Source organism: Thermobia domestica, chromosome 2 (assembly GCF_964235325.1).
Source record: "Thermobia domestica chromosome 2, izTheDome1.hap1.1, whole genome shotgun sequence".
Lineage (NCBI taxonomy): Eukaryota > Metazoa > Arthropoda > Insecta > Zygentoma > Lepismatidae > Thermobia > Thermobia domestica.
The window spans coordinates 240,515,575-240,528,344 of NC_137455.1; the positions used below are offsets into that span (position 1 = coordinate 240,515,575).

Sequence of the window (12,770 nt, forward strand, 5' to 3'; positions counted from 1 at the left end):
ATTTCAAATGACTTAATCCAACAGTCAATATTGTATGATATTTAAGTTATGAAATGAGAGCTCGGACCACGGTGGCTCAGTGGTAGTGTGGTCACTTCTGACGTGAGGAATTACTCCCTGTTCAATCCTTGTTCCAAGGTTAAGTACCATAAACTCCGTCGGTCCAGACCTACTATGTAAGTGAACCGGTAAAAATGCACTTTAAACAGAACATTCATAGGAACCAATACTAAACCGAGCCCTGCGGGGTGTCTAACCCCGTTCGCTTGCTGTCACTCGCTCAGTTATATTTCCCTTAGTAAGTAACACTGGAGATCTTATATTTGCAGGATTGGGGGAGAAACTAAAAGATACCCAAAATCACTTGTTCTGCTCAAAGTGCACTCTTACCAGTGAACGAAAATTAAGCAAACCTAACCAAAATATATTTATACGTAATTATGCCAGTTTTTTTTTTCCTTTTTAATAGAACCACTCAATCGTAATAAAATAATCACCCTGACTACTAAGTAATCTTGACTCGCTATCGCTCACTTGGCATTACTATGTGAATTGAATATTGAGCTTTGATGAAGAAAGTAACCATCCTGGGTACCAACTCTCTTTACTTATATATGCGCACCAGCATTCTAGAACCTTCCCCGTAATTACTGTCAAAGTTGAAGAGCTATTGGGGCTTAACGGAATAAATAGGTCTACACTGTTCCCAAGTGCTTTGTGATGAACAAACACCATGGCCCTTTTTTCCACAGAGTTCTCTCGTTTCCTCCCACTTTCGTTATTCCAACATAATCATTCATTTCATAATCAGTCTCCCTCAGCCCCAGTGCATAATCGTGGGACATTAAACTTAAAAAAAAAAAAAAAGAAAAGAAAAGAAAGATTAACGTAGTCTACACAAACTGCTACTTCTATAAACATACCTTCATACATTTACGTAAATAAAAAACAAACGAGCTTACGGAATCTCGCAGCACTGAGGTGAAAGTAAAACAAAACTAATTGAAATGTAAAATAGTAGATCTTCTAGTGCAGGAAAACCAACTTACTTGAAATCCTAGGTGAGTGACCACGATCAAAAATGCTTCCACTCTCCTTCTTATACTAATTTTGCACATCAAATGTCAAGCCAAGACGAAGCTAAGTCGCTTCTATGCTACTGAATTCTGGGTATTACAAAAATAATGACAACCCGCCCGCTAATGCTACCAATGAAAAGGATCCACCAGTTAGTAACCCCTACGGGCAATTTTACTATTGGGCAATGGAAATAAAAAAAAAATGCTTTTTACGTCAAGCAACTGATAGCAGACACTGATATATTACTTGTTTTCTCTGTTGTTTTTTAAACCTTTCAATACCCACGTATTTTTTCTGTAGTGGGACTGGGTTGTTAGTACACAAGATATACATGGAAAGATACAGCAGGCGGCGCGGTGTCTCATTGGTAGAGCGTTCACCTCCGGTGCTTGGGGTCCCTGGTTCGATCCCAGCTCGCGCCGTGTGGACTTTGTGGTGGACAAACACCGTGCTCGTGGGTTTTCTCGGGGTTCTCCCGTTTCCTCCCACTTTCTTCATTCCACCATTTCACTCATTTCTCATTATCACCGTCTCCTTTAGCCTAACCGGCATAACCGTGGGACGTTAAACTTAAAGATTTCATTTCATTTTCAAAGATACAGCACCGAGGCTACTAGGCTATATTAGACGTAGATCCGTAGCTTTCATTCAAACCACATTAGAGAGCACGGTGGCTCAGTGGTAGATCCTTGTCTCTGTGGCGTGAGGTCCCTTGTTCGATCCTCGACCAAGTAAGTTTGGGGTGGGCAACATCGTGTGCGTGGATTTTCTCGGGGTACTCCTTTCCCTCCAACATTCTCATTCCATCAATTCTTCCATCATCATTCACTTACTTTGATCATCGTCTCCCTTACCCTAGCGGACATAAGTATGGGACGTTAAACTGAAAGATTTCATTTCAATTCATTTCATTTCTCAAACCACAGTACCTACCATCGAGAATCAAACCTGTTCTGCATAGGCAGCGAAGTTCTAACTACTTGGCCATGAGGAATCCCATCAGGGGTGTCATTTAGAGAGGGCAGGGAGGGGCAATTGCGCCCCTGAGATTGAGATTTATATAGATTTTATCAATAGAATAGTATTAAATCAGTAAGAAAACGCAAAATTTTACTTATATCAAGAGGTCTTGCCCCCCCCCCCCCAAGCAAAATCTGAAATGACGCTCCTGAATCCCATCGATGTATGTTTGGTTTGGTCAACAACATATTTTCCTCCTTTGCTTCTTTCTTTAGTGGTTGAATAATAATAATAATAATAATAATAATAATAATAATAATAATAATAATAATAATAATAATAATAATAATAATAATAATAATGAGTTTCTTCGTGGTTAAGCGGTTAGCGTACGCGCCTTTGGCATGAGAGACCCGGATTCGATTCTTGGCAGGAGTTCATGTGGTTCGAATTCCACGTTAATCAGTAGGTCCCGTCTCATATAGCCTCGCTGCTTAAAGGGACGTTAAACTCAAAATCAACTCAACTCAATAATAATAATAACATACATCCAGAAATGCTTTAGAGGTGGCTGCAAATCGGATGATTAATATGTATGCTTCATATACATAAAACAAAACGTAATAGACGACTAGTTAGCTTCCATGGGCACGTTGTATTACAGAAAGATCAGTATTATAAACGTAATTTGGAAGATGGTATAAATATAAAGAAGGCAACAATGTAATCCTGGTATCTTATGCGTTCATCACAGGGATGATACTGCATTGTAATATATATAGAATATAGGAATAGTCTATAGTTGTTTTAAGACATCGGAGAACTCCAGTATGTGACGTAAAATAAAGTGATAAACAACTCCGCTTTTTTCGCCTGTGATCAGTACTCCAACTAAGATTTTTTTTTTAAAAAAAAAAAAAGGTACATTGGAAGCTTGTACGGTGGCGTCAACTGCCGTGTCCCCGTACGAATCCTTCCATTTAACACAATGCTTCTTCACGACTGCCGGGTACGAAGAGTTGCTCGAGACAGTTGTTCTAAAGCTAACGGTGGCGGCGACTGTTTTAGAGGAAGCAACTACAGTTGCCCCGTACAAAAGCTCCAATTTAAGCAATACTTCACAAGCAGTGACATAACTCGGTGGTTGCGTGTTAAAAGGACATTAGAAGAACTAAAACACGTAAATGACGTAATCGAATTTTCCGAAGAAATAAAATAAATTTCGATGATTTTTTCCAAACCAAACTTTGACTTTCCGCTGAATAAAATGAAATGAAATGAAATCTTTAAGTTTAACGCCCCAGGGATATGCCGGTTAGGCTAAAGGAGACGGCAATAATGAGAAATGAGTGAAATGGTGGAATGAAGAAAGTGGGAGGAAACGGGAGAACCCCCGAGAGAAACCAAGAGCACGGTGTTTGTCCACCACAAAGTCCACTCGACGCGAGCTGAGATCGAACCAGGGTCGTCAAGCACCGGAGGTGAACACTCTATCACTGAGCCACCACCCCCGCTGAATAAAGTCGAAGTCACTACTTCAAAAATGAAATGAAATGAAATCTCTAAGTTTTACATCCCACGTTTATGCTGGCTAGGCTAAAGGAGACAGTGATGATGAGAGATGAGTGAAATGGTGGAATGAAGAAAGTGGGTGGAAACGGGAGAACCCCGAGAAAAAACATGCACACGACATTTGTCCACCACAAAGCTCACTTGGCGCGAGTTGGGATCGAACCAAGGACCCCATGTGCCAGAGGTAAAGGCCTTACCACTAACCCATCATGGCCTCTATTAATAAAATTGCAAACTTTTTTTCATGTTATAAGTGTACAGCATACAGTACATATATACATTGTATTATTTATACCTTTTATAAACCATGAGTTGTAAGTAACAGACCGTCTAACGTCGTAAATATATTTCACGTGAATTACTTTTCTATATTGAAAGTATTTATCACGAAAACCTATCAACATAATATTTTCAGATTTGAAACGTCAAAAACTGGAATGTTACGCGCTTACAAGTAGGTCAGATAAGCTAGTAAATTTGCATGCATAGTAAAACTAAGTAAAGTTGACTGATAATAATTTCCGCCCCATCACATTTGGTGCCTTAACTCTCTGTGCTACTCGACTATTTTTACAAATTGATTCCCTCCCTTCAGAGTGTTTCACGAAACAAATCTTGGACCCGGTAGAGTTCTCACCTCTGACGCCCTGGGTCCATGGGTCGATTCCAGCTACTGTCAAGTGAGCTTTTGGTGGGCAAACACTGTGTGCGTGATTACTCTTAAGATTCTTCCGTTCCACCCCACTTTCTTTTTGCAACCATTATCACCTATCTCATCATCACCTTGGTGGATAATCGCAGGACGTTAAACAAAAAGCTTTATGTGAAAATATTCTAGCAAAAATGGCTAACAGTCTTTTAGACTACACGAAGACGATATTCGCGCTGAAAACGGTTTCTAAGCAAACATGTTATGAAGTTATGAGATTTACTCTATGTTATAGTAATTCTCCTCCGAGGAAGGGACCGTCTAAAAAGAAATAAATAAACACAACATTTACTTTGTGCACCTTGAAATGTAGAAAAAGTTTATAAGCGCCAATGTTCAAAGAATTCTCAAAATTCAGATTCGCCCATTCTTTCTTCTTAACTAACGGGTTAAAATAGGAAGAGTTGCAACCAGAAGTCACGTTAACATGTTAGTGATTTATTAAGCTTAAAGAGAGTTATACTAAAGTAATCGGTAATTAAAGGAATATTTAATTAATGTTATAGTTAACTATTGTACTTACTCAGGCTTTTGTTTCCTTCCTTTGTTCTTTTTAGCTGTAAACAAACCTAGTTCAGTAAATGACTCTTCTTCTTCTTCTTCTTCTTCACCAATTTAATGCCCGAGGCAACAAATATCGTTGGATAGTTAGTAAATATATGAAGCGTATAATAAATTAATAAGATCGTGTTACGTAGTAAAGTATTAAAAGTATAAAGTAGAAGATATAGAATGAAGGGTGTTACGACCTCCCACGCCGTGACACGATATGCATAAACCGACCCGCAAGAAAACGACAGTTGTTCTTTGTTCAATGACGTCACTCATGATGAAAGAAAGAACTGTCCATGGGCGGTCAGAATCTCACATACAGATGGATGTATGAAATATATAGCTGACGTATATAATATACGTATACATATGTAATATACGGAAGTTTGTTCGATGTCAGACATCCTGCAGCAACATGATGTAATATCTAAGTGAGAAAAAGGCAGTAATTATGTAGTATATGAATAACGTATGCTCCATACAGATTTCCGTACTAAACGTAAGGATTCCATATATTTGTACAACATACCGCTGTCCGGATAACGGATTTTTCTCAGTGTGGTAGCCTTAAAGTATGCTAAACCATACAAAATAAATTGTACTGTAAATTGTACCCATGTGATAGTGCTCTCAAACGGGTCGGGTCAGCTCGGAACGGGTCGTCACATTCTTCACTTATTTTGAAATACTATAAGGAGCTTTGTTCTAGAATTCAATTTGAAATGGGTGAATGAATGATAATTGTGACTAATTGTAGCTGAAATAGTAATAAAATTTTAATTTAACCCTATATTAACTAATTAGCATGGTAATTGTAATTAATATTACGACTGACTTTTTTCCTTTCTGCGTTTTTATGTCAAGTTAAATGTCACATTAAATGAAATTGAAAGGAAATATCTAGTTAATGTTCCACGTTATGCACCAACGCTAAGAGAGACAGTGATGATGAGAAATAATTGAAGTGGTTGAATGAAGAAAGTGGGAGGAAATGGGAGAACACGAGAAAACCCATTACTTTAAGAGTGACCAAGAAAGTTCCGCCGCCTTTTCACCAACACCTTCGAACATTGATATGTAACCTAAGACGTACCAGGAATATCAAAAATAGTCTCCATCAACATCGACGACCTTCTGCCAACGTTCTGGAAGGCTATGGATTCCATCGCAGTCGAACCTGGTGGAACGTGAAGCGAAGAAGGTATCAAGTGCATATTGAACTTCTACTAGCGATTTGAACTGGCGCTCTCTAAGGTGATTTTCCAACGAATGGAACAGGTGATAATCGGACGGTACAATGTCCGTGGAGTAAGGCGGATCCAATAGTGTTTCCCATCCAAGACGTAGAATGGTGTCCTGGGTCATCTTAACCACGTGGGGCTTAGCGTTGTCTTGTAACAGGAAGACCCCTTTGCGATTCAGAAGTGCTGGATCCAGATAGTGACAGTACATAGTTGCATTGATGCTCTGACCAGCTGGTAGCAGTTCCCGATGGACGATGTCGCGAGCAGTCCACAAAATGCACAGGAGAACCTTATTCTGGTGTAGTGCTGGCTTGGGCTGTTTTTGAACCGGTTCATGGGATGCTAACCAACGATGACGGCGCCGTGGAGCTTCGTACAGGACCCACTTCACATCACATGTCAACACTCTGTCCAGAAATTGCAAATATCTTCTAGATAAATTAAACAAGAAAAAATAAAAGGTAAAACCCTACAGAATGATATTTCAGTGCAATTAGTTCCTTATGATTCTATCAGACAGCAGCGCTGTTTTTAAATAGAAAAATCAGAATGTTAACGTGATGAAATTTTTGTTTATTACACAGCAAAAAATAATAAAAGAAGTTCTATATACATTCCTTACTAGAACATCATGTTGTCTTTAGAAGTTCAAATTTTATTTTGACTTTCGAACTTGATTGCCTAAATTTTAAGCTTGGAAATTTGGATGTGGAGGAAAATATAGAAGGTTTGCAGGGTAGAGAGGAAAATGAATTAGGAAATGCTGAAAAAAAGCAAGAGACGAGAGCAATATTGTACGATATAAGGAAGTGAAAGGATGGACGGATCATAAGTTTCGATCTTGCTAAGGGATTGCATTCTGAGAGATGTAGTAAAGGCGGTGATATCAGGAGAGCGCGAGTGTGTAAAAAGGTTGCAATTGATAGATTGTAATAAGGAGGGTGGTACACTATGTTGGGTTGCGAGGAAGATATTAGCGCAAGATCGCAAAAATGGAAGCTTCTTACCTAATTCAAGGAAACTGGCCTGTCATGGCAGAACATTGAGGCGGAGGAGGAGGAGAAGGATAATTATACTACAAATAAAAAAGCCGAAACAATGGGTCGGGTTGTCGGGTTCGGTCAATTGGGTCGGGCCAGTCAATTTGTGTCAGGGGTCACTCGGGTCGGGTGAATCGGGCAAGCTCGAGTCGGGTTGATGGGTGGGGTTATTCGGGTCGGGTTGTCGGGTGAGTCAATCGGGTCGGATCACGGGTCGGGTTACTCGGGTCGGGTCGGGTCTGTCAATTCGAGTCACGGGTCCGGTCGGGTCTGTCTTCAACACATATAATTTCCACGAAAATTACAATATATCACGGTTTATACCTCATTGGACTTCCAATAAAACATATTTTCAATGATGTGTACACAATGTCGCCATTTTTGTATGAGGGAATTTCTAGAGAGATTTTGTGGGAATTTGATGGAGTGTAGATGCCTGTGTGTATGTGTGTGTGATACCTTACAGAATACAAGATGCCGAGGAAGTGTGTAAATCAACCGGACAATTTCTGTTATTTATGTGGGGAGCTGACATTTAAATCGCAACGTCGATGTTTTACTCCACTTGTGAGGAAGTGTTATCAGTTATATTTTGGTTGCTGTGTAGGAGACGAAGATAAGAATTTCGCTCCTCACTACATTTGTTGTACTTGCGTGAAACGTCTGACTGGGTGGGCAAATGGTGAACGAAACATGAACTTCGCAATACCAATGATCTAGAGGGAAACAAAAGATCATTCTTCAGACTGCTACTTTTGTATTCCGCAGATAAAGAAATAACCAGTAAATCTTACCACACAGTACAGTACCCTAATTTGCCATCAGCAATTAGGCCAGTTCCATACAGTGCAGAATTGCCTGTAGCAGTACCTCCTCCTCATCTTACGGGAAATGAGGATTACGTACTTGAGGCAACTACTGAAGTTCCAAATGAAGAAGATGATCCTACTTATGTAGGAATCACATCTACATTGGATCCCCATCTGATAACTCAGGGTGAACTAAATGATCTCGTACGGGATTTAAAGCTTTTCAAGATAGAGACAGAACTTCTTGCTTCTAGACTTAAAGGCTGGAATCTGCTCCATCGTGCCACTAAAGTGTGTATTTTTCGAAACCTTCATACAGAGTTTCAAAACTATTATTCTCAAGAAAATGATTTAGTGTATGTAGAGATGCAAAAAAGCCGGCTTTTTTGAATCGATGGTTTTTTTCACATAAAAAGCCGGCTTTTTTGGGAAAAAAACGAGAATTTTGGAAATTTTGGCTTTTTTCAACTTGATGATTTTTCTATCTAAATAGCTTTCTTATAGTATATTCTATAGTTAGATAAGAATTTCATGACCTGAATGTGATATTTCGCTCTGAAATTCACCATCAAGATGGATGGAGCACATGTTTTACGAATTAAAGCTAACATGAAGAATGTAGTATTTGAGGGTAATTTTAGAGGCTATTTAACTTTATTTTAACTTTTGAGTTATCGACATTTTTTCTTCTTCTTTAGTTTGTCATCCGTGTTTCATTTCTAAGAGCTTTTAGTACTCTAGCTTCTAGCGCAAAAGTTAAACTTGTCCGTTTTTCTATTTATCCGTCAAAGCGTACGTTTTTCAATATATCCGTCAAACCGTACTTCCACATATCTGTTATACTGTAGCTGTGAAGTGATTTAGCAATAATTTTCCGGACACAACCTTGAATACCAATTTATACAAATAATCAGTAGCGGATTTAGAAAAGTACTTTAGGAGGGGTTTTTCTGATTGTTTCGTTTCCTAAAAAGTCCTAATTTTATTTGGGAAGTGCTTGAAGTTTATGAGTACAGGCATAACTAATATTTCGTTTCGTTTATATGTTTAGCAATAATCTTCCGGATACAACTTTAAAAATCATTTTACACTGAGAATCAGTGGCGGATTTAGAAAAGTATTTTGGGAAGGGTTTCTTACTAATGTTTAGTTTTTTTAAACATTCGTAATTTTTATTTGACGGGAGCTTAAAGTTTATGAGTAAAGGCATAAATAATAGATATTTCGTTTGTTGCAGACATTCCGTAACTTTGGGGAACGGGCTTCAGTCCGAAAGACCGCCCCCCTAACCTTCGCAAAACCGTCACTGCTGGTAATTAGTAATAATAACTATTTAAAAACAATAAGAAAGGAAGTCGGCCAACTTACAGTATACGCACTATTTCTACATTCACAGATGGAACAAAGAAAAGCTTTGTCAGAATGGTTGAATCCCGGACTTCCCGATAGAAGCTCAAAAGCTAATCACTCAGTCATGTTTGTTGTGCAGTTGTATTTAGCTTAACTTAAATATATTCCGTAGTCTTTTTTTTTTTTTTTTTTTTGGGAGGGGGAGTTCCGTAATGATATGTTGAATCCCTCTTGTTAAAAATTTAGAAAACTTGAGGATTGGGTAAACTGTGATGGTGGTTCTATAAAACTTAACTATAGAATTTCAAAAATATACAGAACCAAAAGCTCTAGATGTGCAGCCTTTAAGTGTATCATATAAATCTAAGTATTTCTCTTATGTTTTATTTTAATTTTATTTTGTTTCAAAAAGAGGGTATGGAATATTTTGAAGTAAAAATACTACATACTATTTTGCTAGTTATTTGTGTTCTTTAAAAAGAAGTGTTTACTTTTAGGGTTGGCTGGTTTACACCAACTTTTTTTTTTTTTAATAACTGGTTTAAACCACAAAAATAAAAAGAATGAAAAATGCGAATCGTGTGAACTTCATGGTGACGTTTCCAGATATCAAACCACCTGCAATAGGTTTAAATCAAGGTGTCCCATGTTCAATTCTCGGTCGACCCACAAACCTTCTTTCATGCGTAACCCAAGTAGCGGTTCGGATGTCAGTTTAAGCGAAAGTCTTCTCCTTGATAACCTCGGTATTTCGTAAGGATGTTAAGCCTAAATATACGAAACAAACCAAATTGTATATTTCTGCATGCCTAAATGCGTGTTGTTTTATAAAGAAGCCAATATTGCTTAAATATATTGATAGAAATTGGCAAAATTTATCGATTGCCTACGTAGCTTCCAACATTAGCTTGGATTGGACTTTCAATGATATCTACATACTAAATTTGTAATTTAATACCTCAGTTTTAGCGTACTGATTATGGTACGTTGACCTTTAAATTTTACATGCAAAGCAATAACAGGATTTTCCCGTTATTGTCTTACATTTCAAGTAATCACGGGATTTTCCCAATGGCTAGGGCGGGAGATTCTCAACTTAAGAAATTTACTAACCGCACGTCTTTAAGCTTATGGGAGTTCTTCCGGCATAACCCCGCTGTTGCATAATAACATCAAGGCCAAACAAGCTTATTTCTGTGAATATATAATATAAATACATAAAGCAAAAAATCTAAGTCAAAAAAGCCTGTTTTAAACCAAAAAAGCCTGGTTTAAACATCCCCCAAAAAACGGGTTTTTGGCATGTTCAAAAACAACCACGGTTCTTGCCAACTCTGCTTACTTTTGTATATAGGAGGTTAAAAAATTCTTATTATATACATTGGTTAATCCTGTGGAATTCATAATGCAAGAATGTTGAAGAAAAATTGTTTGAAATATTTTTTCGAAATTCATAGTTTATTTTCGATGTTTTATATTATTATCAGCATCAACCACTAATTAAATGATTTTTTGTGTTATAGAGAAGCGATACAAAGTCTGTTTTATCAATTTAAAGCAGTATTTTGAAAAAAGCCCAAAATTTCCCAAGCAAAAAAGCAAAGCAGAAAAAACCGAGTTTTTTTCCAAAAAAGCCGGTTTTTTTCCGAGCCCTTGCATCTCTAGTGTATTGTAATAATGTCTGTGCTATGATGGGTAAACTTGGACATGCACATATAAGTACAGAGTGGAGATTGTTTATTGACTCTTACAAAACTAGTTTTAAGGCTGTCCTTTTGCACAATGGCAACAAATTTTCTTCAGTGCCTTTGGCTTATGCAACTAATATGAAGGAAACCCATGAAAACATCGAAATAGTGTTAGAAAACATTCAGTATGAGAAATACAAGTGGACCGTTTGCTGTGATTTAAAAGTCATTTGTTTGTTAATGGCTTTGCATCTTGGTTATAGGAAATATTGTCGTTTCCTCTGCGAATGGGACAGCAGGAACAAAGCGGAAGATTACATCAAGAAGGAATGGCCAACGCATGTATTAACTCCTGGACAGAAGAAGGCTGTTTATTCCTCACTGGTGAGCCCTGATAAGATAAGTCTAGCTCCTCTCCACATAAAGTTGGGGCTCTTCAAAAACTTTGGTAAGGCAATGGACAAAAGTAATGCAGGATTTTGTTACCTCAAGGAAAAATTTCCTCGGGTTAGTGACACTAAGGATATTTGTAGACCCCCAAATAAGATGTTTGATTCGTGACCAAAAATTTGAGGATCTCTTAACTCTGGTTGAGAAAGCAGTTTGGTATTCATTTAAATGTTTAACAGAGAATTTTTTAGGAAACAAGAAAGCCCCAAATTACCGTGAAATTGCGAGTGATTTCCTGCAATCATTCAAAGGAATGGGTTGCAACATGTCCCTTAAAGTTCACTTTCTATACTCCCAGCTGTATTTCTTTCCTGAAAATCGTGGTGCTGTTAGTGATGAGTATGGGGAACGTTTTCATCAGAACATTTCCTCCATGGAGAAGAGATACAATAATGCTAGCTGATTACTGTTGGACACCCAAAAGAGATGTTCCAGAAGCCAAACACAGAAGAAAGTCGAAAACTAAAACATACTAGTTTAGGTAAGTAAGTGTTTATTTATTAAGAAGATACCACTCACTTCTTTTATATTATTTATTAAGTAGATATAAAATGGTGACATGGTGTATACATCATTGAAAATATATTTCATTTCAAATCCAATGAGATATAAACCGTGCTTATATTGTAATTTTCGTGGAAGTTATATGCGATTTTATCTGCACTAATGAATATGGTAAAATGAACAGTACATATATCATATTTATTATATAAATATGTTTATTTCTCTAGAAAGAATAATGCTATTCTTATGAAACTTAGAGGGCTTACTAAGTATAAATCAAGCTAACATAGAATATAATTTGTGCGTTTATATATCTAAGGTACCCGAGCTACAGGTATGAAAATGGTTAAAAAAAAAAAAGAAAAGGAAATTTGACGGGAAATTTCCTGAAAATCCCTCTGTCACTGAAAAACTGGAGGTGATGAAGAAAAACCGATTGCAGATTGGAATTCTACGTGAAAAGTTCTATTAGAATCAGATATTTTCTTCCGTGTAACAAAGAAAAAATATTTTTTGTCCACTAGTGTAATAGGTACCATTTTCAATCTCAACAACCATTATTCAAACCGGTTAACGTTGATCGCTAAACAGCAAAAACGGTAATACATAGCTGTAGCCCCACCCCCTTTCTTACTTTCTACGTTAAGTATCGATAACGTTAAACACGATACAGTGGTTTAACATTTGAAATGAGAAGTCGAAATAAAAACTTTCGTATCTCTAACTTTGAGTAATCCCGAGATATATACATAATTACAATAATTACAATACCCTTTTCTTCAAGTCTAGTTCAATTATTAAAAATATTCACA

The 12,770-nt window shown here is 37.4% G+C and overlaps 1 protein-coding gene across 2 annotated transcripts in view; it reads right to left on the bottom strand.

Moving 5' to 3' along the window:
• Nucleotides 1-12,770, bottom strand: part of LOC145678411 (zwei Ig domain protein zig-8-like) — a 998,947-nt gene that overhangs the window by 158,779 nt on the left and 827,398 nt on the right. The gene's annotated exons all lie outside the window — the stretch shown is intronic.